The sequence below is a fragment of the Mobula hypostoma genome, chromosome 4 (genome assembly GCF_963921235.1).
Source record: "Mobula hypostoma chromosome 4, sMobHyp1.1, whole genome shotgun sequence".
Lineage (NCBI taxonomy): Eukaryota > Metazoa > Chordata > Chondrichthyes > Myliobatiformes > Myliobatidae > Mobula > Mobula hypostoma.
The window spans coordinates 78,856,311-78,881,362 of record NC_086100.1 but is presented as its reverse complement, the minus strand read 5'-3'; the positions used below and the strand labels follow the sequence as shown (position 1 = coordinate 78,881,362).

Genomic DNA, 25,052 nt, shown 5'->3' with positions numbered 1-25,052 from the left:
AAGTTGTGCAAAGAGCAGTTCAGCACCTAAAATTCCTCTCCAGTGATATTTTCAGCCACACTGAGTTAAGTAATATCTGGTACTGTTCACTTATAATTGAATGCTTTCACTGTTGATGTGCCTGCAAATAAATGTTAATTAAAGGGCTGACTCAGCCTTCTGTATAACATATCTCAAATTAGCTGACCCAGCAGGCGTTCTAATCACTACACAACCAGGTGTTTCTGCAGACTCTCCTCAAAAATTTGTGCTCCCAAAAATCCCAGAGGAAGTTATGTAAACAGAGAGGTAGTTCCACTTCATTATATGGAAAATGAATGAGATGCAGGAGAAACACAGCTGATAAAACAGTATGCACCACCTTGTCCACTCAATCTTGTCAAGAAGCTACTTCCTGCAGGGGGATTGTTTCTGCAGACTACCATCCATAAGGTGATCTTCACTCACATGAGTGAACTCAGAAAACCTGAAGAACTAGAGTCTGCACTCATCACAAAGTCAACAACACCTCCACTCTCAGAAACTTTGCCCAAGGTACTTTCAGGCTACTTCTGCTGTTATAAACAGAACTTTCTGCTTGCTTCTTGTCATAGCGCAGAAGTTAAAAGAAACTGAACTATCATAGCAGGGAGAAATATTTGATCTTTGGTTAACGTGACTCTGTTGGCCCAGCCATCTAGTTCCAGAGCTGGGTTCTCAATAGTGCAGAAAGGGCTCTTACTCTCTTATAGATGTTGCTCTGGTAACATCCTGCCAAAAGATCCCCCTGTACAGGGAAGGTACTTTCTAAATGCATTGCTCTTCAGCAGTTTTACACTCTCTGCTATTCATTATCAGCATTCCCAATAGCTGGAAAGGTGCAATTTTATTGATATGCGGGCGGGAGGAGAAGATGGCGGCACGACACAGCGCGCGCAGCTCTCCGGTGAAATGATATCGCATTTGTAAGTAGGATGCCGTGCACAATTCTGATTTGATGGAGACAGACGTGAGAAGCAGAGGAACATCCGGAGAAATTTTGGAAATGCCCGTTTCGCTGCCGCTGCTACTGTGCGATCGAGAATCTCCAGAGGGAAGGCCCCAAAATCCCCAGCTTTGCCTGCTGCTGGCGACCGAGGCTGAGGTCGAAGCATTCGGCAGAGATGGTGCACGGAACTTGGTGTCGGAGGGCTGATGGGGTACGAGGGGGAGGTGGGGCATTAGCGGAAGTTAGAGTCGAAGAGAGGATCTAAACTTCTTTGGTGTAGGCATAGGTAGCCTCCAACCTGATGGCATGAACATCGACTTCTCTAACTTCCGCTAATGCCCCACCTCCCCCTCGTACCCCATCCGTTATTTATTTTTATACACACATTCTTTCTCTCACTCTCCTTCTTCTCCCTCTGTCCCTCTGACTATACTCCTTGCCCATCCTCTGGGTCCCCCCACCCCCCCCGTCTTTCTCCCCGGACCTCCTGTCCCATGATCCTCTCATATCCCCTTTGCCAATCACCTGTCCAGCTCTTGGCTCCATCCCTCCCCTTCCTGTCTTCTCATATCATTTTGGATCTCCCCCTCCCCCTCCCACTTTCAAATCTCTTACTAGCTCTTCCTTCAGTTAGTCCTGACGAAGGGTCTCGGCCTGAAACGTCGACTTTACCTCTTCCTAGAGATGCTGCCTGGCCTGCTGCGTTCACCATCAACTTTGATGTTTGTTGGGTTGGAGATTATTTTAGGTCAAAACCCTTTATCAGACTGAAGTAATTCTCTGGAGCATGCATCAGCTTTTTCTTGAGCTTCAATCCACCTCCATTTTACTTTCTGTGGCAGTAATAGACCATAAGATCCAAAGACATAGAAGCAAAATTAGCCTGTTTGTCCTATCATTCAATCATTGTGGATCCTTCTATTCCCCCTCCTCAGTCCCATTCCCTGGCCTTCTCCCCATACCCTTTGATGCCATGGCCAATCAATAACCTATCAATCTCCACCTGCAATACACCCAACCATCTGGCCTCCACAGCTGCCTGTGATAACAAATTCACCACACTCTTGTTAAATAAGTTTCTCTGCATCTCTGTTTTAAATGGAAGCCACTCTATCCTGAGGCTGTGCCTTCTTGTCCAAGACACCCCCACATGGGAAGCATCCTTTCCACATCTACTTTGTCTAGGCCTTTCAGATTCCCCCTCATCCTTCTAAATTCCAGCAAGTACAGGCACAGAGCCATCACAAGTTCCTCATATGATAACCTTTTCAATCCTGGAATCATCCTTGTGTACCTCCTTTGATCCCTCTCCAATGCCAGCACATCTTTTCTTAGATAAGGAGCCTAAAACTATTCACAATACCCAAGGTGAGGCCTCTCAAGTGCCCTATAAAGCCTTAGCATCACAACCCCAGTCTTATATTCTAGACCTCTTGAGAAAGAAACCTGCCTCCTACCAATCAGTCAATGCTCTAACCATGCCAGTAACGATCCTGTAATACCATCTGCTCTTAACTTGGTAGGCAGCCTCATGTGTAGCACTTTGCAAAGGCCTTCTGAAAATCCAAATATACAACATCCACTGCATCCCCTTTATCTCTCCTATGTATAATCTCTTCAAAGAATTCCAAAAGCTCTGTCAGGCAAGATTTTCTTTTAAGGAAACCATGCTGACTTTACCCTATCTTGTCTTGTGTCACCAAGTACTCCATAACCTCATCCTTAACAATTGACTCCAACATCTTCCCAACCACAAAGGTCAGACTAACAGGTCTATAATTTCCTTTCTGCTGCCTCCCTACTTTCTTAAAGAGTGGAGTGACATCTGCAATTTTCCATTCCTCCAGAACCATGATAGAGACCAATGATTCTTGAAAGATCATTACTAATGCCTCCATAATCTCTACCTCTACCTCTTTCAGAACGCTAGAGTGCAGTTCATCTGGTCTGGGTGACTTATGAACCTTTAGGTGTTTCAGCTTTTTGAGCACCTTCTCTCTGGTAATAGTAACTGCACCCACTTCTGTTCCCTCACACCCTTCAACACCTGGTAGACTGTTAATGTCTTTCACAGTGAAAACAGATACAAAATACTCATTTAGTTCATTTGCCATCTCTTTGTCCGCCATTATTATTTCTCCAGCCTCATTTTCTAACAGTCCTATATAGTAGAGCTAAGAGAATTGCTGGATTTTGCAAGAATTTATTAAAATATATCAACAATACTAGATAGGCCTTAACATTAGTTACAATCATTGCTGTAGTTGACACGATGTGCACTTGCAGGTCTACCCCCACATGCGAGGAATGGCAGACGCTCTCTGAAACAGCAGTTGCTGGCACCCACTCAACCCGGGTACAGTGGAAGGCATTCACAGGAAGCGCTGACAATGACTCAATCCCAGGAGCGGAGGAATGGCAGATTCCCCATGAAGAGATGGAAACAGGAGGTTAGACACTGCAATACCAAAAGAGCCTTAGACGAACGACTCAGCAACACTACAAGACAAATCATTCTATTCAACACAATGACCACGCTAAAGCACTAAACAGGAGTCCTATTTAAATAGTCATAGGATGTCCGAAAAGCCGTGCCAATCACAATTAACTTGACAATATTAAACCGGCAGCACGTGGGCATTGACTCTAGTTAAGATAACAATTAGTAAATATAGGTGCTCGAGAAACCTAGGAGCTCAATACTCCATGCCAAGCTGCAGAGTTCATAACAGCAGGAATGTTTCTTTTCTTAAACTGACCGGATTTTAACATTGATGCAGTGTTCAATGCCCTGCACTTAATGCCAGGTAAGTACACCTACTTCTCTAGTCCTGCCTTTCTAGCCTGCTGTGTACTTCTTCCACAGTGTCCCAAGGTCCTGTAACCAGCATGTCATCCAAATAAACAGCAGCTCAGGGAAAGCCTGCAGAAACTCTTCCATGATATTGAGAGGTGCAGGGGAAACTCTGAAGGATGGCCGATTATATGTGGACAAACCTTTCTGTATGTTCCTTGGACAAGATTAACAGTCAGTCTCTAACCTTAATATATTGTGATGGATTTTTCGGGCTTTAACACTGGCACAATGGGAGTCGTCCATTCAGAGCAGTTAATGGGTTCAATTATTTCCTGTCTAGAAAACCTGTCAATTTCTGCCTCCAGATTTACTTTCATTGCATTAGGCACTGTCATTGGCTTGAAGAATTATAGTGGAATGTTAGGGACTTGCATTAATTTTGGCTTGGGCACGGTTCAAAATGCCCAGTTTATCTTTGCAGACTATTTTTTTTGTCTCCCCCTGAAATGTTCCAACCTGACACATCTTAATGTGATGAATCCAGGCGAATGTCAGCCTACCTCCTCCCAACAGATCTGGTCTGGAGACTGCAAATATTACCATTGGTAATGTTTTAACCTAACTTTGATATTTCATTGTTAGATCAACTATTCCACCTACTTCAATGCTCTCAAAAGGTGTCAGTTTTCAGTCTAAGGTGTAGCTTTTTTTAAAAAAAGTTCAGATATAATATGTTCTGGAGTCCCACTTACATATTTGGTCTGCTTCATTGTAGCATCACATCCAGAGTGCAGCTCAAATTTCAGGAAATGTAATCAGTCTCATGATGTTTAATTATTAGATAACAATGTTCTATCTAAAAAAAAATAGAATTCCAAGTGGCTTAAGCTTGTTTTATCAAGTTGACTTCCCTATATTTCCACCTGCACGCACAAATGCACTCAGAGTTTCACATGACTATGCTTTAGTTACTTCCCATATTACAGCAGTATTCAGTCCCCAGTCCTGAAATTTACATTCTCTTTTTTTTTCAATCCCATTATTGTTATTTACCATTTCAGTGTAGCACACTTGCCTTTTTTTGTCCCTCCATAACATCACCTCCCTCCTTTGAAAGCCTTCATAAATAATCTCCCTCTGCCATGCCTCCAAATCAACCCAGCAAACCCCACCTCTTTTACCTGTGACCCTCAACCTATTTCACTTCTGCTTTGCACTAAGCTCACAAAGGTTTAAAGTGCATAAATTACTGACCTTCCACTAAACATTGATGGTGCAGTATTGTGGAGTGCTGTGTAAATATAAAGCTAAATATGCAAATCTCATAAAGGCAACATTGATGAACCCCATCAAGCTCTCATGAAGTAATATCTGGGTGCTGCAATTGAATGGTTTAGATGATCAGTTCCTTTGCACAGTAATGAGAAGTCAATTACCTCTGCAGATTAAAAGCACTTTACAACAAATTAATGGTTTTGCAGTAAAATGCTTTTAATGCAAAGCAATGAACTATCATGTGGAAGTCATGTTTCATTGCTTAGGCTGCTGGTATGGAAACAGGCCATTTAACTGTCTGAATTTTTGCCAAGCATCAAGCACCCTTTTAGGATAATCCTACGCTCGTCCCATTTCTTCTCCCCTCTTCTCATAAAAGCCCCCAGATTCTACCCACTCCACTCACAATAGGAGCAATTATGGTGACTAAGGAACCACAGTTTTGGAATGTGGAAGATGATCACAGCACCTCAGGGAAAATCCACAAGGTCACAGGCAGGATGTAGAAACTCTGCACAGACCATTCCAGTGTTTGGGATCGAACCTGGTTTGCTGGAGCTGAGAGGCTGTGCCTGCATGACTGTGAGGAACATTGCATCCCACATATACTAATTTCTGTAGATCTGAATGTTCAATGTTCTGCTTAAATATGGATTATGAGATACTGAGATAAATTAACAGAGAACATCAAAACCACGCTCTTAGTTTTACATCACTGAGCACACAAAGTAATGAACCAATACAAAAGGGGAAAGCTGGAAAATGGATAATATACTAAGCATCATCTTTAAATAGAAAATACAGAATAAGACTTAATGTTTTGGTCTGTTTCTTCATCGTGAAACATTTGCCCCTACTTCATGTCTGCAGATTTTCTCTTTAACACCCTGGTGAAACTGTCAAAGAAACACATCATCAACTGCTGCAGAATCAGTTGTACCTATGCCCTCAGGTTCATGTTATACAATCAACAAAACTCCAAAAAAACATTAAAAAATAAATAATCGTACAATCATAGGTACTCTAAGGCAGCCTTAATTTAGAAATGCAATGTATTTTTAATATGTACCCAATATCCAAACCCATCCATATACTGCGGTGTTATATCTTAGTTCCAGATCATCATGTTTGCCGAAGATCATAGAACATAGAACAGTCCATCACAGCACAGGCCCTTTGGCCCACTATGTTATGCCAACCTTTAATTGACACCAAGATCAATCTAACACTTACCTTCCAAATAGCCCTTCATTTTCTTTCATCCATCTGTCAAGCTTACTCTGAGTCTCCACCCAGTTAACAGGAGTCACCTGCCACTCGATTCCAACTCGTCATCGGCAGCCTATTTAAACCCAGCTCTCGTTCGCCCGCATGAACTAGCTAGCCTCAACTAGTTGCTCCTAGCCTTCAGTTACATTGTTGGCTTGTTACAATAAGTATCCATTCCCTCTTGTTTTGTGGTTCCTCGTGGCTTGTTATTTTGCAGTTCATTATTAAAGTGATGGCTTACTGCAAATTGTCTCTGTTGCTCTGTTTTTTGGGTCAAGCCTCTACATTTCCTGACAGGATAGATGAACCCCCAACTGTCCTGACGAAGGGTCTCGGCCTGAAACGTCGACTGCGCCTCTTCCTATAGATGCTGCTTGGCCTGCTGCGTTCACCAGCAACTTTGATGTATGTTGACCTGGTAGAGTTTGATTGCCTCAAGGAAGTCATTAGCCATAACGAGTACAGGATCCAGAAGCAGCAGAAAACCACTGACTGTTTGTCTATGAAGGTTCTCAGTCATCCAGGTCATCGTCTATCAAGCAGTAGTAAACCAAGAACTGGACTGGAATTGAGCATTTGTTTGTGGCTCACAACCAACACTCTGTCTTGTTACAGCAACCCCACCTCCCCCCTTGAAGCTCCAGGTTCCAGTGCCTGAATGCTTCAATGGAACCCAAAACATGCAGAAACTTCCTGTCTTGCACTTTGAGCTGCAACCATCTCCAGATTCTACAGACTGAGCCGAGATTGCCTTTGTCATCTCTCTCTCTTGACTGCATGAGCTGTCAGCTGGACCATGTCAAACTGGGACAATAAGAACCAATAAACATGAGGAGTTCACCACTGAGATGTGGCGGGTTTTCAACCAACCAGGAAGTAGAAGGGAGGTGGCAGATCAGATACTGAAGGCTTATGCTCAGTGCTGGATAACACGATGGAATTCAGGACCCTTGTGGCAAAGCGCAGCTGGAATGCAGAAGCACTGCAGACCCATTACCATCACGGCCTTTCAGAGTGCTTGAAAGATGAACTGCCTACCCAGGAGATCCCCACTGACCTTGAAAACCTCATCACTCTGGCTCTCCAGATTATGGAACAACCTTCCAGATCACCAGCCGGTGTTGAGTTCAGTATTAAGTAAAGTTGTTGAAATGAAAGAAAAACATTTCCTTCTTGTTTGGTCATTAATAGTGGTAACAGAGGATGGGCTCCAATCGTAGGATCCTGCCGGCATTTGACGAGAGCAACTTTTAAGAAAGCTGGAAAAATGAAGTTGGAATATGGGCTTTGGTTACAGAACTGGAGAAGAAGAAGCCAGCCTTGGCTGTTGCTTTGTCTCTTTCAGGAAGAGTGAGAGAGATTACGCTGGGAATTTTGGTGGAAGACTTGAACAAAGAAGATGGTATGAATACGTTAATAAGTACACTTGTTTCTGTCTTTTTGAAAGAAGAAGAGGTTTGAATGTATGAGGCATAGCCAGACTTTGACAAAATTTACAGAGATAATTCTAAAAATATTATTGATTTCGAACAGAAGTACAGTCGCATGCATAAATACAAAACAGAACTTCCTGATGCTGTATTAGCTTTTAAGTTGTTGGATACTGTGTGTCTAAACATAAAGGACAGACACCTAGCATTAACTACGTGTACAGAACTTTCATTTGCATCTATAAAATCAACACTGAAGAGGATTTTTGGAGAAAAGGCTGCTAAGACAACAGTCTTAATTAGCTTCAGTCAGGAAACAGCATACTTCACTGAGCAGAGAAAGGAGTACAACAAGTGCATATCCCAGCGGGGTCAGACAAGGTTACCATTACCTGGCACAAATCCAATAAACAAGTACGGTAGGAGAGATGTGCCGTCTGTCAAACTATTTACACTGGGCAAGAAACTGTCTGCACAGAGCCAAACAAATTAAGCTAACTGAAGAAAATAACAAATCTGAAGATGCAGAAGAGTGCCACATCACATTGTTTGCAAAGGAATCACTTGCTAGTGCAAAGATTTTGATGACAGAATCTCTAGGATCTGCTGTTATTGATACAGCACGCACACACACGGTGTGTAGAAAAAAACATGGCTTGAAAACTATGTAAATGAACTAAACCAGAATGAAATGCAGAAACCGGTGGACACCGATACATCTAGTAACAAAACATTCAAATTTAGAGATGGAAGAAGATTGTACATTCCACCAAAAGAGTAAAAATTCCCTCAAAAATAGGCATACAAAATGTTACATTGAAACAGAAGTGGTACTAGTGAACATTCCATTATTCTTGAGTGAAACTTCTCTTTAAAAAAAGCAGGAGCAGTACTGGATATGGAGAATGATCAAGCAACGATGTTTCAACAACCGGTGTCTCGTGAGCTCACCAGCTCTGGACTTTACTGTGTGAACATTCTAGATTGAGACATTATTGAGAATCAATGTGAGAATGAACTACTGTCACACAAAACATGACCATAGATGAGAAACGCAAAGTGTTGCTCAAACTTCACAAGCAGTTTGGACACGCTTCAATTGATAGACTTCAGAAATTGCTCAGGAGTTCAAGGAACAAAGATGCAGATTATATTTCAATTCTAAATCAGATAATTGACAGCTGTGAGACATACTAAAAATTTGTAAAGCCCAAGCCCAAGCCTACAGTTGGTCTGCCACTAGCATCTGAATACAATGAAACAGTAGCCGTAGACCTATCTGAACTGGAGCAAGGAGTGTGGTATCTCCACATCATTGCTGAGTTCACAGGCTTCAGTGCTGAAAACATTGTAAATACAAAGAGAACCCCAAGATGGTTTAAAAAAAAATCATCCACTGTGCATGGCCCATCTTGGAAGATATTCAGTTATGATTGTAGTGAATTTAATATTGATGAATTCAGAGATATGGCACAGAACTTTGAAACAAAGATTACAGTGACATGCAGTCCTTGGAGTAATGGACTTCTGGAGTGACACAATCAAGTGCTTGCTGAAATAGTGGTGAAGGCAAAGAAAAGCAATGGCTGTGATTAGAACACAGGTGTGGACTGGGCCCTTATGGTGAAGAATGCCATACACAATGTACAAGGTAAAAGCCTGTATCAATTGATGTTCAGCCAGAATCCTAACCTTCCGTCTGTTCTGGCTGACCAACCACCTGCTCTAGAGGGCACTTCAAGGAGTGAATAGGGTGGGAAACATATTTCAGCACTGCATGCATCAGGGAAGGCTTTTACTGAAGCAGTGTGTTCAGAGAGAATTCGAAGAGCACTGAGGGCACAGGTACATCCTACAAATGACAAATATGACAGGGGGGACAAAGTATATTACAAAAGAGCAAACTGTACAGACTGGAAAGGTTCTGGAGTTGTCATTGGTCACGATGGAGTTGTGAGACATGGAGATACAAATGTGAGAATGCAACGCTCCAGACTACGTAAAACACAAACTGAAGATCATCAGAACTCTGTGAGGAATGCCACAGAAAATGAAACACATTTACCTGCCGCAGGGTCAAATTGCACAGACAGGGATGAGGAGAGTGCAGCTAAGGATTCAGAAGAGCTGTTCGACAGTGGCACAGACAGTGTGGAAGACAACACAGTTAGGAACTTAACAGACTTGCCTGATCAGAAATTACCACAAGCGCAACAACAACATGGAAGTTTCAGTCTTCAAACAAAACAAACTGAGATTTGTAGACCAAGACACTGATATCGCATACAAATCTGAAATCTTAGGTTGAGCAGGGAAATCCACTGGGAGAAACAAATAAGTTGGTACAACTTGAATTACCAAGAACCAGTCATGATCGCTGGCACTGCAGGATCAATCAACATGTCATGTGTAGACAGACTTCATATTGAATCGAGTATAGATCAGGCTGGACCATCTGAGGAATGACAAGATGAAGATGTCCTCGTAATGGTAACTAAAGAATCTGCTAAACAGGATGAAATCAGAAGTTGAAGAAATAATGGAGTGTTTGAGGAAGCCAGAGATATTGGCCAAATGACAGTGTTTACAAGATGGGTGTGCATCCTGAGAAAAACCAAAGGCACTCCTGGTGGCTAAAGATTTTGAGGAACTGAACAGATAAGAACCCTGTAAAGAGTCACCAAGATGTGCATCAGAGTCTCTCTGACTACTTCTGTCAGTGATATGTCAAAAGGCTTGGTAACTCCATAGCATGGACACTGTCATGTGTCATTTACATTAACCCCCTGCCTGAAGCCAGAAGTGAAGGAACACTGTGGAAACTCAAAGTGTGTGTATGGTCTAGCAGATGCAGCAACTCTACTGGTATAAAAAGGTCAAGGAAATAATGTTGAAAACAGGTGGAAAGGTGACATAAGTGGATCTAGATATTTTTCACTGGTAAGGTTCAAATATCATGTGATTGAAGCACTTGCCTGTCATGTAGATGACTTCATATAGGGAGGCTCTCAAAATTTTGCCACAGCAGTTATCTTTCAGCTAAAGTCAGCCTTTCAGGTTGGGCACGAGGAATGTGACAGATTCTGCGATGTATGGATAGACATCCTTGCTGTTGACAGAAGAGTGCAACTGCACCAAGAAAGCTACATCAGGAATTTTCAGACAATTTAGATTAGATTATAAGGACACACAGTCCTCTTTTATTGTCATTTAGTAATGCATGCATTAAGAAATGATACAATATTCCTCCGGTGTGATATCACAGAAACACAGGACAGACCAAGAGTGAAAAACTGACAAAAGCAACATAATTATAACATATAGTTACAACAGTGCAACAATACCATAACTTGAAGAACAGGCCATGGTCACAGTAAAAAAGTTCAAAGTCTCTCGAAAGTCCCACATCTCACGCAGACGGGAGAAGGAAGAAAAACTCTCCCTGCCATGCCCAACCACAGTCCGATTCTGAGGTGTCCGAAAACTTTGAGACTCCGATCAGCCCTCCGACACCGAGTATCGAGCACCATCTCAGCCAAACACTTTGACCCCAGCCTCAGTCACCAGCAGCAGGCAAAGCTGGGGGTTTTGGGGCCTTCCCTCCGGAGATTCTCAATCGCACAGTAGCAGCGGCAGTGAACCAGGCATTTCAGAAGTTTTCTCCAGATGTTCCTCTGCTTCTCACGTCTGTCTCCATCAAATCAGAATTGTGCACGGCATCCTACTTACAAAAACGATATCATTTCACCTGAGAGCTACGCGCGCTGCTTCACACCACCATCTTCTCTTCCTCACGTGCCACACAACGGCATGCACCCCTTGGTGAAGCTGAAGCTGAGCAACTTAGGTCAAAGATAGGTCAGATCTATGGGTGGTAAGGCAGATCAGTCCTGATGTTATGTTTGATGTCTGCAATTTGGCATCCAGCACAAAAAATGCCCCAGTACAAACTTTACATGAGGCAAACAAGATAGCACACAGAATTCAGTGTGAAAAATTAGACCTGAAGTTTCAGCTCACTGAGGCTCGTTGCCTTCAGTGCTGCTTCACTTGGAAATCTTCCTCTTGAGGTACTCAAGGGGACATTTTATTGTACTGATGGGAGAAGAGGGAAGATTTTCACCTCACTATTGGAAATCAAAAAGGATCCAAAGGGTTGTACGGAGTACACTGGCAGGAGAAACCCTTGCAGGGTTCAGATCCTCTCCCCGATCTTCTGGGACCTTGAAAACAAGTCGTCTCCCCCGATCATCTCAGATCTTAAAGGAGCCTCTACAGCATGAGCCTGCACTTACTGACATGCCTGACAGTCAGATATATGCACTAGCGGCCATGTGCTAGAGGCACTTTGATAGGTTCACTTCTCACCCTTCTTTAGCTGTCCAGGCACACAATGGACTCTGGATGTACTGCAACGCCGATTCTGGTGACCCATCAAGATTGGAAACATGTATCAATTTGTCACTGCCTACTCTCAACGTGCCCAGTCCAGTTCCTTCAACCAGTAGCTCCCTGAGCTCCTGTGACCCCTACCGGTCCCTCAATGCCCATGGTCACACATCACCACAGGTTTGCCCCCTTCCAATGGAGCTACGATAATCCTGACAGTGGTGAACCAGTTCTCCAAGCAGCACACTTCATTGTTCTCCCAAAACTTCCATCAGCCCCTGAGACAGTTCACCTGGTTCTCCAACATGTAGTTTCCACAGCTTCTGTGGGGACATCATATCAGATGGATACTCACAATTGGTTTCCAGCTTCAGTCAAGGCCCTGCTCCCTCCTCTGCACTTCAGTGAGTTTGTCCCCGATTATCATTGGCAGACCAGTGGTCAGTCGGAAAGAGCCTATCAGCAAGGAGAGATGTTTCTGCAATGCTTCATCTCCACATGAATGAAGTATTTGCTTTGGGCCAACCTGTCCCACAATCTATACACCTCCTCTTCACTCACTGAAGTGCTTCTTGGCTACCAAACCCATTGTTCCCTGGAGGAGCCAACAGTGGGGATTATGTCCACCAAGGCCTTGGTACACTGCTGCCAGAATGCTTGGAAGAGGACACAAAGGGCCATTTTGTCTAACAAAAGAAAAATGATCAGTGTCATCGACACTCTTAATCTTGCAAAGTTAATCTCCAGAATATTTTAGGATTGATTTTAAATTGTCCAGCTGCTATGGTGAATTTTAGTTCAAGCCCTCTGGATTATTCATACAGGCCTTTGGTCGATAAGTACACCAAATATTTAAACACCACACTCCTATTTCTCAGAGAAAATTTACCTTAAAAATATGTTTGCAATTTCCAAAGACTCAAGATCTAGTTAAGTTTTCAAAGGGAATAGCACCAAATGTGTTCTGCAGATGATGATTAAGTACAAAGCTATTTCCAGGGAAATAAACTGTGTAGAAATTCTTCAAGAGGAAGTGACAGATACTTATACAATTGTGAAAGCTCCGTGACAGCCATGCCAGTTATGTGTCCAACTTTAGCACTCAAATACCTTATGGCCAGATACTTAAACCCGATAACTGTTTTGCCTTTTATATTTGTTACGTTGATCGAGAAATCTGAATTTTATTCCTCTCATTCCTACAGTCAGAAGTTTCCAACTGCTTCAAAAGGGCAACAATTATACCAGTGCCCAAGAAGAATAATGACTATTATCCAGTATCGCTCACATGTGCGGTGATGAAATGCTGTGAGAGATTGGTCATAGCTAGCATCAACTCCTGCCTCGGCAAGCATCTGGATGGACCCACTGAAATTTGCTTATCACCACAATAGGTCTATGGCATATGCAAACTTAATGGCTCTTCACACAGCCTTAGATCACCGAAGTTAACAAATTTCATGACATATGCTGATGATATTAAACCTGATTCTGATTCTGGCAGGCTATACAAAGTTTCACCATGTCACTCATTACAAAAAAGAAACTTAACTGTAAAATGACAGGGGATTGCAGAAAATGATCATACAAAATATACAACAGTGAAAGAGATCAAATTATTCATATTGGAGTGTAGGATCCATTGAAGCCTCTCCTAGTTTTCAATAGTTTCATTTAATATCAGGAATGTATTCTATATACAACCTGAAGTTCCTGTTCTTCATAAACATCTATGAAAACAGAAGAGTGTCCCAAAAGAATGAGTGACAGTAAAAACGTTTGAACCCCAAAGACCCCCATTCCCTCCTCCCATGCACAAGCAGCAGCAAAGCAACAACATCCCCTCCCCCCTACTTCAGCCAAGAAGAAACATCAGCACCCTCCACCCACCAAGCAAGCTATAGCAACGCCCCCAAGGAAGACCATAATCTGTAGTACAACAAAAATCCCGACAATTCGACATACCACGCACTCTCTCTCTTTCCCACAGGCTCTCTGGTCCAGTCCTGATGAATGATCTCGGACCAAAACGTCAGCTATTTACTCTTTTCCATAGATGCTGACCAGCCTGCTGAGTTCCTCCAGCATTTTGTGTGTGTTGCTTTGGATTTCCAGCATCTGCATATTTTCTCATGTTTGTGAAACTGTAAATGTTGGCTTTGCAGGAAGTGTCCATCTTACCTCAGTGTTCATCCAAAACTGTACCCCGGGCTAGCTCAGGATTGGCCTGTTTAAGGAGCATTTCAGGGCTTCCACTAGATACCATTTGGTGTCTGCACCAGCTGATAATATCATGGTGCAGATAGAGTTTAAACCTAGGATACTAAAAGCACCCACATTCTATTTCTTTGGGGACCAGGTCGCAAATGGTGCCATGGGAACTGTGATCATGTGCTGCAGTGAGAGGGAGAGAGAGAGACTGAATGCATACTTTAGAGAAGTATTTATAACCAGGTGTAACTTGAATGGTTTGCTGAATATTTAGTGTTTGGCTTGTCCTATCAATAAATAGTTAACTTACTTACTTACTGGTATTGAATGTCTTCTGTCCCTACTCACCAAACCTGTGGACTTGATGTCATGTAACTGATGGAAATCTAGGATAAAAACACAAAAGGCTGAAAAGACTCAGCAGGTTGACCTGATACATTAACTCTATTGCTCTTTCCAAAAATGCAGCCTAACCTGCTGAATATTTCAGTATCTTATGTCTTTTTCATCTTAGATTTATTACAAATTTACTGGGCATCTCAAGATCTCCATTATCTTCTGCCCATGCTTGTGATGATCATCATCTTCACCCATTGTCCTTCGAGACAGATGAGTGCCAACCAACCACCATTATAACTTAGAATTACATAGTATATTTCTATTATGTCATTCTAGAAATAAACTCCCATGTTTGGTTTGCCTTTTCAAGACCTTTTCATCTTGTATCAAAACTTTTCTTGATTTTTTGTTTGGTATTCCAATCCCTTGGCTCCACGATACCATTTAGCTTTTTTATTTTCCAAGTAATATGTGACATTTTTAATTTCTGTACTGAGATACAATATGATCTTATACAAGTATTGAGGTAGATTTGCCAGTCATGCATGTCATTGAGACAAATTACAGAAATGCATTTAAGAGAGAACTGAGTGAGCACATGAATAGGAAAGAAATAGAAGGAGGGGAGTGAGTTTCAAGCTCACATAGAGCATTATCAGGGGGCTAGCTCAGTTGGGTCGAATGGCATGCTTCAGTGTTGTGTATTAACCATAACAAAATCAGTAAATGTTAGATATTCTAGCATCTGGTAATTCATGAGTAAGTATTAACTCTGCCCTCAATACCAAGAACACTAGTCTAGAGATGATTGCTAAATATGCTATCTTGCAGCATAAAACACACGATTAGCATAAAGAACATAATATAAACAAACTAAATATACACAATATTAGCTTATATACATAGAATGAGTGTATGTACATAAAGTGACATCAGGTGCAAGATTATCTGGACATAAGGTGACTGACAGAAAATGATAATGTAAGTGGTGGTGGGGGTTGTGATGGGGTGGGTTAGTGGGTGGAGGTGTTGATCAGCCTTGGGGAAAGTGACTGTTTTTGAGCCTGGTGGTCCTGCGAGGAGGCTGCGTACCCTCTTATCTGATAGGAGTGGAACAAACAGACCACGAGCAGGGTTGGGTGAGATCCTCATGATATCACAGACCTATTTTCTGCACCTTTCTGTATACATGTCCTTGATGGCCAGTGTGCAGATGCTAGTTTTAACTACTTATTGTAAAGCCCTCCTGTCTGCCACAGTGCAGTTTCCAAACCATGCAGTGATGCAGGATGTTAGGATGCTTCCAATTGCATATCAGTAGAAATTAGTGGGAATTGATGCACATAGTCTACCTCTCTTCAGCTTCCTCAGAAAGTAGAGGATTTGGTGAGTTTGTTGACTATAGGGGATGTGTTCTGGGACCATGAGAGTTTGTGTGAGATGTGCACTCTCAGGACTTTGAGACTGCTCACTGTTTCCATGGAGTAACAATCATTTTGCTCTTTACACTATATACCGAAGAATGATAATAAACAATCGTCAATCTTGAATAAGGTGATAGAGCCAGCTGCTGAGCAAACCAAATTTAATATAGAGGTTGAGTCAGTTTCAAAGAAACAGCAAAAGAAACCTATAGTTTTAGTAGAAATCAAAGAAGCCAAGAACATTAACAAATGCAATGGAGAGCAGATAAGTTAAATCTTACTTTTTGAACTGATCAGACTACTTAAAATGCCATTTCAATACCAAGTCTTTTGTCAAACTGCGTGTAGAGATCCAGTCAGGTCACAAAGGCAAGTCTTACATGAACATTGCTCGTCATGGGTATTGAGCATTCATAGACCTTCAATTCATGTCATTCGATTCCTTCAATTACCCCACGGGGATCTGACACTCATTACTCTGTCTTCATATTTAATTCCATCAGCCAGGGCAATTCCATCAGTTTGATTATTGGGTCAATTCACTACCTATGCATTTTTATTCCTTCTTCTCTGACAGTTCTATCCCAACAGACTGCAGTCATTCTAACTACAAGCACATAAGCTGTATGGTGTCATTTGCAGACATGTGAAATGGTTCCCGTCAGTCTGTGCTCAGAGCCCTGCTAAAGATGCTCCTCTCTGACACAGACTTTCTTGCAAGAGATTTCAACCAGGAAACTTTATCCAATTATAATGGTGCTAAATGGTAACTGAATTGAAAGTTAACTGTCCCTGGAAACAAATACCTTAAGCAATATCTTGGGTCTTGTATCACAAGTGTATGCAAAGGTGTAAACTTATTGTAAGCAGGATGTGTATCTACTTGCTAGTTGTAATTAATCTTGAAGTTCAAAGTTGAAAGTAAATTTATTATCAAATTACATAAATGTCACTATAAACAACCCTGAGAGTTGTTTTCCTGCGAGCATGCTCAATAAACCTCAGAAACATAGAATCAATTAAAGCCAACACCCAATAAGATTGTCAAACAACCAGTGTGCAAAAAGCAACAAACTATGCAAATACCAAAGGATAAACAAACAAACAAATAAATAAACAAATAAATAAGCAATAAATATCAAAAACATGAGATGAAGAGCTGGTAAAAGTGAGTCCATAGTTTGTGGGAACAGATCAGTGATAGTGTGAGTGAAGTTATCTCCTCTGGTTCAGGAGTCTGATGGTTGCGGGTTAATAATTGTTCCTGAATCTGGTGGTGTGAATCCTAAGGCTCTTGTACCTTCTTCCTGATGTCAGTAGTGAAAAGAGAGCATGACTTGTGTCCTTGATACTAGATACTGCTTTTCTGCTCAACGGTGGGAAGGGCTTTACACATGATAAACTGGGCCGTATCTACTGCTTTTTGTGGGATTTCCCATTAAAGGGCGTTGATGTTTCCATACCAGGCTGTGATACAATCAGTCAATATACTCTCCACTGTATATCTATAGAAGTTCGTCAAAGTTTTAGATGTCATTCTGAATCTTCGCAAACTTCTAAGGAAGTAAAGGCATTGCCATGCTTTCTTCATAATTGTACTTATGTGCTGAGACCAGCACAGGTCCTCTGAAATGATAACACCGAGAAATTTCCCAGGGGAAGAAGCTGAAAAAGTTTCCTAAAAAGTTGAGTCTGCACCCTCAAGCTCCTGTACCTCCTTCTTGATGGTAATAATAACAGAAGTGTATATCCTGGGTGGTGAGGGTCTTCAATGATGGAGGTTGCCTTCTTAAGACACCACATTTTGAAGATGTCCTCAATCGTGTGGAGGCATGTACCCTTGATGGGGCTGGCTGAATTTACAACCCCTGCAGCACTTTTTGATCCTGGGCATTGGAGCTTCCACACCAGGCAGTGATGCTGTCGGTCAGAATACTCTCCATGGCATAACTGTAGAAATTTGCAAGCGTCTTCAGTGACATACCAAATCTCCTCAAACTCCTAATGAAGTATAGCCACTGTCATGCCTTCTTCATGATTGCATCAATGTGTTGTGCCCAGAACTGATCTTCCTGATTTGTTGACACCCAGGAACTTAAAGCTATTCACCCTTTGCACTGCTGATCCCTCAGTGAGAACTGGTGTATGCTTTCCTGACTCCAGGGAAAAGAAAGATATTTTGATGAAACTAGTCAAGGTATCAGTTAACTATTGCTGAGCAATGGGCACTCATATAGGGGCTCAAAACAATAGTTAAGGAAAAAATAACTTTATTTTTAAACTTTTCCCTAATATATAATCAGTTGATAAGTTTATACAGTAAGTGTGAGTGCAAAAAGACAGGCAGTAGTCATTTGTAACAGGGAAGTAAGGTCTCTTAAAGAAAACTAAACACACAGGTGAAATGAGCAGAGATGGAGAAACTTTCAGCATAGTTGTCTCATTCCTTGTGCAAGGTGCAGTACAAAAGGTCTGTGCAATGATATAAACTGGGCTGGTTATGTGGGACAAAAGATGGTGAAACGCAGAATGGTTATATGTGATCTTGGAAACTTCCATACAAATACTTGAATCATTATTTCCAACTCACAATATTCTGAAGTTGAGGATCATTTTGAAAATGTGCAGGCACTGAATAAGAAGATTAATAAGGATTGGATTATGGTTAGTTGCAGATGTTAGCTATAGATTGGTTCTGATTCCCATTCCATTCTTACAAATTTGGGTCCACAGAAAGACAAAGGTTTTGCACTCAAATACGTTGTGCAGAAATTGCAATATTATTTTAACCCTTGGCCATTTGAGATTTATACATTCAGCGTGAGGAACTTAAGGGGAGAATTGGTCAGAAACACTATTATGGTATTAAAAGTTTTATCAAGGTTTCTGAATTTTCAAACAACACATGGGGAGGTGGATTTGTGTTGTTTTGAATGACCACAGATTCAATCCAAATTAATGAGCATGCCTCACTTTTCTCATCAATTGCAAGGCTATACCCTGAAGCAAGTGGCAGTGTAAGACCATATCTGTCAGCGGACAGCAACACGAATGGTAGCTTACAGTCAGAATGCAGTTAGGAAAGCTTTATGCCTGTTACAATGTCAACACTAAGTGAGAGTTGTTGCTGCTAATGCAACTACTGCCGCTGACCAGATACTTGCTCCTTTAAGAGAGCAACTTGCCCTATCAGAAGGGACACATAGAGACTACATGCAGGGAAAGCCCAGAAGCAACACCGAGGAGAAGAAACTTATCCAAAAGCATGATGTAAAAAGTAGATTGCATAAAATCAATGCTTATTCTAATAGAATGGAATTAGACTTATACAGCACCCTTGCTACAATTACAAATAGTTTGACACAGCAAGATCAGTCAACGAATGACAGAGCATTAGGTTGAACTGAATATTCCTGGACTGTTTTGATGACTTTATTATTTGATGTTTTATATTAGAACATAGAACATACTATATTCTGTGTTTTTAGCTCATTTTTTACCATTTGTGCAATTTTTTCTTTTGTGTGTGTTGGGGGTTTGAAGCTTTTCTTTGAATGGGTTCAATGGTTTTTCATGTTTCTTGGCTGTCTACGTGAAGATGAATCTCAGGGTTGTATTCAGGAGATATTTGCTTCATTGTTCGTCACTGGTGAAGCTGCTGACAACAGGAAGGTGGCTAAACTTTATCCATTATTTAAGAACAGTAGCAAAGTCAAATCAGAGAACAAAAGGCCTGTCAGCTAACAATAGTAGTGATGAAGTTAAAGGTAGGAATTCTGAGAGACAGGATTTACCAGCATTTGGAGAGACAAACTCTGATTAGGAGGAGCAGTGTGGCTTTATATATGGGAAGTCATGCTTAATTAACGTTTTAGAGTTTTTTGAAGAAATAAGCAAAAGGTAGATGAGGCAGAAGAGTGGATAATGTTCTATTTAGAGTTTAACAAAGCCTTTGACAAGGTCCCATATGGTAGACTGGTCTGGAAGGCTAGATCCCATAGAATTCAATGAGAACTGGTTAGATGGATTCATGATTGGCTCGTAGGCAGAAAGAAGAGTGTTGAAGGTTTTTTCTCTGAATGGAAACTTGTGACTAGTGGTGTGCCAGATGGATTGATGTTGGGAGCACTTGATATTTTTTATTTATATAAATGGTTTGGATATAAGTGCACAAGCCTTGATCAGTAAGTTTGCAAATAAAATGAGATTAGAAGAAAGTTATCAGAGGTTACAGGATAATCTTGGTCATCTAGGGAGTGGGCGGAGGACTGTCAAATGGATTTCAATATATATGCTGTATGTGTGAGGTGATGCATTTTGAGATGTCAAACCAGCATCAGACGTACTAACACTTGGAGAGCACTAAGGAGTGTAATAGAAACAGAAGAATTTAGAAACACAAGTGAATAGTGGAGTCACTGGAAGGCAGGGTAGTAGAAAAGGAGTTTAGCGTGCTGGCCTTCATCAGTCAGGGTAACGAGTAGAGGAGTTGGACATAAATTCCACAAGTTGTTGATGAGTCTGCACTTGGAATACTGTGTACAGTTTTGGTCACTCTGTTATAGGAAAGGCATGATTAAATTGGAAAAAGACTTATGAGGATGTTGTCAAGATTAGAGGGCTTAAGTTTCAAGGAGAAGTCCAGCAGCCTAGGACTTAATTCTTTGTAACATAGGAGAATGAAGGGTCGCCTTATGGAAGTTTTTTTAAAGCAATGAGAAGCACACATAAAATGGACAGTAATAGTCTCTTCCCAAGAGCAAGGGACTCTAAGCTGGGGGGGCGTAGTTTTAGGGCGAGGGGGGAAAAGTTTCAAAACAACCTGAGGGGCAACACTTTCTCGTAGAGGTTGTTGAGTATATAAAATAGGATGCAGAAGAAATCCCACTTCACTTTGAGTGGGATCCAGGATCAGCCATGATGGAATGGTGAAGCGAACTCGATGGGCTGAATGGCCTAATTCTGCTTCTAGTTCTTATGAACTTAAATATTTAAGGCAGGTACAATAGTATCATTTATGAAGCACTTCGATGGGTACATGAAGTGATGGAGCCTAGAGAGATATGGGCCAAACACATGAAATTTGGACTAGCTGGGTGGGCACCATTGTTGACATGGACTCATTGAATCAAAGGTCCTGCATTGCTCTATGTGACGGGATCCTGAATTATCCCTATGAACTGTGCTTTCAAAAAGAGAGAGAGAGAGTTGTTCAACACAGACACCTTGTTATTAAGACAGAGAGAAGTGAAGACTGCTTTGAGATGGTGTTATGGTTTCTCTGCAGCAAGTTTACACTTTTGCAAGGACACTGCCAGTTTCTGTGTTCTTACAGAGAGAGAAGAGAGGAGCTACTTGATGGACAGCTGGAGTTGAGCATGGGGAGATAAATAGAAGGTCAGCTGATAGACTCACAGTCACATGGTTTTGGACACTGGATGAGCTTTGTTGTGTGGACAGAAAGGTGGGTTTTCCGAGGATTGATCTGGAGGATCGATCAGTGGCTCTCGCAGTGTGAAAAAGTTGTGACTGGTGGGGAGTTATTTGTGTGTCCAATCCTCGCCTGGGTTGAAAATTCCACCACAGAAGAACGGTCCCCTTTGTTATGGTCACATTCGATGACTTCTAAAGGATTTTGGAGGACAACAGGCAGATCAATGGCATCAGCTCACCTGAAGACTCAAACCCCCCTCTCTCTCTCTCTCTCTCTCTCTCTCCATCCTTACTCGACTCAATACCATGAACTGAACTGAACTTTACCCATCACTGTAAGACTATATCTATTTACCCCTAGGCTTGAAGAAGCTTGGTTTCTATATTTTCACACTTATATATATAATCATTGCTAACCTGTTTGATTTACCTGTATTTATATTACTGTATTGCATAGTTACTAATAAATAGCATTAATTAATAGAAATACCAGACTCCAAAGTATTTTCTTTTTCTGCTGGTTCTTTAACCCGTCATGGGGTCCATGACAAAATGAGTAGTGATGGAGAGAAAGAGCTGTTTAGTTCTTCATGTGAGCTAATGCCATCGATGTTCCCGTTGTCTTCTGAAATCCTTTAGAAGTCACAGAATGTGACCACAACAAAGGGGACCGTTCTTCTTTGGTGGAATTATCAACCCAGGTGAGGGTTGGATACAAATAACTCCCCACCGGTCACACCTTTTTGACACCTCGAGAGCCACTGATCGATCCTCCTGATTGATCTTCAGAAAACCCACCTTTCTGTGGGCACAACGAAACTCATCCAGTATCCAAATCCATGTGTTTGTGAGTTTGTGTTTGTTAGTGGTGTTGGGTAAATTGAAGGGATTAAAGGCAGATAAATCCCCAGGGCCAGATGGTCTGCATCCTAGAGTGCTTAAGGAAGTAGCCCAAGAAATAGTGGATGCATTAGAGATAATTTTTCAAAACTCGTTAGATTCTGGACTAGTTCCTGAGGATTGGAGGGTGGCTAATGTAACCACAATTTTTAAAAAAGGAGGGAGAGAGAAACCAGGGAATTATAGACCGGTTAGCCTAACGTCGGTGGTGGGGAAACTGCTGGAGTCAGTTATCAAAGATGTGATAACAGCACATTTGGAAAGCGGTAAAATCATCGGACAAAGTCAGCATGGATTTGTGAAAGGAAAATCATGTCTGACGAATCTCATAGAATTTTTTGAGGATGTAACTAGTAGAGTGGATAGGGGAGAACCAGTGGATGTGGTATATTTGGATTTTCAAAAGGCTTTTGACAAGGTCCCACACAGGAGATTAGTGTGCAAACTTAAAGCACACGGTATTGGGGGTAAGGTATTGATGTGGATAGAGAATTGGTTAGCAGACAGGAAGCAAAGAGTGGGAACAAACGGGACCTTTTCAGAATGGCAGGCAGTGACTAGTGGGGTACCGCAAGGCTCAGTGCTGGGACCCCAGTTGTTTACAATATATATTAATGACTTGGATGAGGGAACTAAATGCAGCAACTCCAAGTTTGCGGATGACACGAAGCTGGGCGGCAGTGTTAGCTGTGAGGAGGATGCTAAGAGGATGCAGGGTGACTTGGATAGGTTGGATGAGTGGGCAAATTCATGGCAGATGCAATTTAATGTGGATAAATGTGAAGTTATCCACTTTGGTGGCAAAAATAGGAAAACAGATTATTATCTGAATGGTGGCCGATTAGGAAAAAGGGAGGTGCAACGAGACCTGGGTGTCATTATACACCGGTCATTGAAAGTGGGCATGCAGGTACAGCAGGCGGTGAAAAAGGCGAATGGTATGCTGGCATTTATAGCGAGAGGATTCGAGTACAGGAGCAGGGAGGTACTACTGCAGTTGTACAAGGCCTTGGTGAGACCACATCTGGAGTATTGTGTGCAGTTTTGGTCCCCTAATTTGAGGAAAGACATCCTTGCCATAGAGAGAGTACAAAGAAGGTTCACCAGATTGATTCCTGGGATGGCAGGACTTTCATATGAAGAAAGACTGGATGAACTGGGCTTGTACTGGTTGGAATTTGGAAGATTGAGGGGGGATCTGATTGAAACGTATAAAATCCTAAAGGGATTGGGCAGGCTAGATGCAGGAAGATTGTTCCCGATGTTGGGGAAGTCCAGAAGGAGGAGTCACAGTTTGAGGATAAAGGGGAAGCCTTTTAGGACCGAGATTAGGAAAAACTTCTTCACACAGAGAGTGGTGAATCTGTGGAATTCTCTGCCACAGGAAACAGTTGAGGCCAGTTCATTGTCTATATTTAAGAGGGAGTTAGATATGGCCCTTGTGGCTACGGGGATCAGGGGGTATGGAGGGAAGGCTGGTGCAGGGTTCTGAGTTGGATGATCAGCCATGATCATAATAAATGGCGGTGCAGGCTCGGAGGGCCGAATGGCCTACTCCTGCACCTATTTTCTATGTTTCTATGTTTCTATCAGCTGATGTTCTATTTATCTCACCATGCTGAACACCAGCTGTCCGTCAAGTAGCTCCTCCCTTCTCTCTCTATAAGAACACAGAAGCTGGCAGTGTCCTTGCAAAAGTGTAAACATGCTGCAGAGAAACCATAACACCATCTCAATGCAGTCTTTGCCTCTCTCTCTCTTAATAACAAGGTGTCTGTGTTGAACAACTCTCTCTCTCTCTCTCTCTCTTGAAAAGCACAGTTCATAGGGATAATTCAGGATCCCATCACATCTATAACTTTATCAATATTGTTCTATCACAAGAAGAGATGCACATGACAAGAAATCAAGGCATCTATCTTTGACAAAAACACAAATTGTCTCGAGAGATGCCAGTACAAACTACTGATGATGCTAGATCAATTATAAAGCATTGTATATTACAATGGACATTGATTGGAAATGCCAATAGTTGCAGCTAGTATACAGAGCATGACTGAAAATGGATTGTTTAAAAACACTTTATGTCTATTGGAGAAATATTTAACACTGTGTACTCATGCTTGAAAAAGCTACTACATCAATTTAACAAAACCTTAAGGATACATACACTGGGTCTCATTGGCTACAAGATAAATATCTGAATGAAGCTTGATACAAACCAACGTACCTCAACCCCTGATATCTTCACTGAAAAGCCTGGTGGAAGACTAGTTAAAAAATAACTAAAGAAAAGAATCTCATGAAGACAATTCAAACTGAATGGACAATCATTCATGGGGATACTCAACACTGATAAGACTGCATGATTATGTATGGCGATTACAAGGAGATCCTCATCCAAGTAGCTGATGAGTAATAGTATTCATCACAGATATCTCAAGGCTTTTATAGAGAATTGGGGGAATTAATATTGACAGAGATGGAGACTAGATTCAAGGGTATGCTCAATTGGAGTCAATTGCCTATCAGTATGGCTTGGCAACACATCTCCTCCATAGTCACTATCAGCACAGGTGCACCATATGTCTGTGTGCTTAGCCCCCTGATCTACTCAG

General features: G+C 41.7%; 1 long non-coding RNA gene across 1 annotated transcript in view; it reads left to right on the top strand.

The window, feature by feature from the left end:
• Nucleotides 1–3,699: 3,699 nt before the first annotated feature.
• Nucleotides 3,700–25,052, top strand: part of LOC134344850 (uncharacterized) — a 43,169-nt gene continuing 21,816 nt past the window's right edge. Inside the window, exon 1 of the long non-coding RNA XR_010017541.1 lies at nucleotides 3,700–3,774. This is a non-coding gene — a long non-coding RNA (uncharacterized LOC134344850). The remainder of the gene's footprint in view (nucleotides 3,775–25,052) is intronic.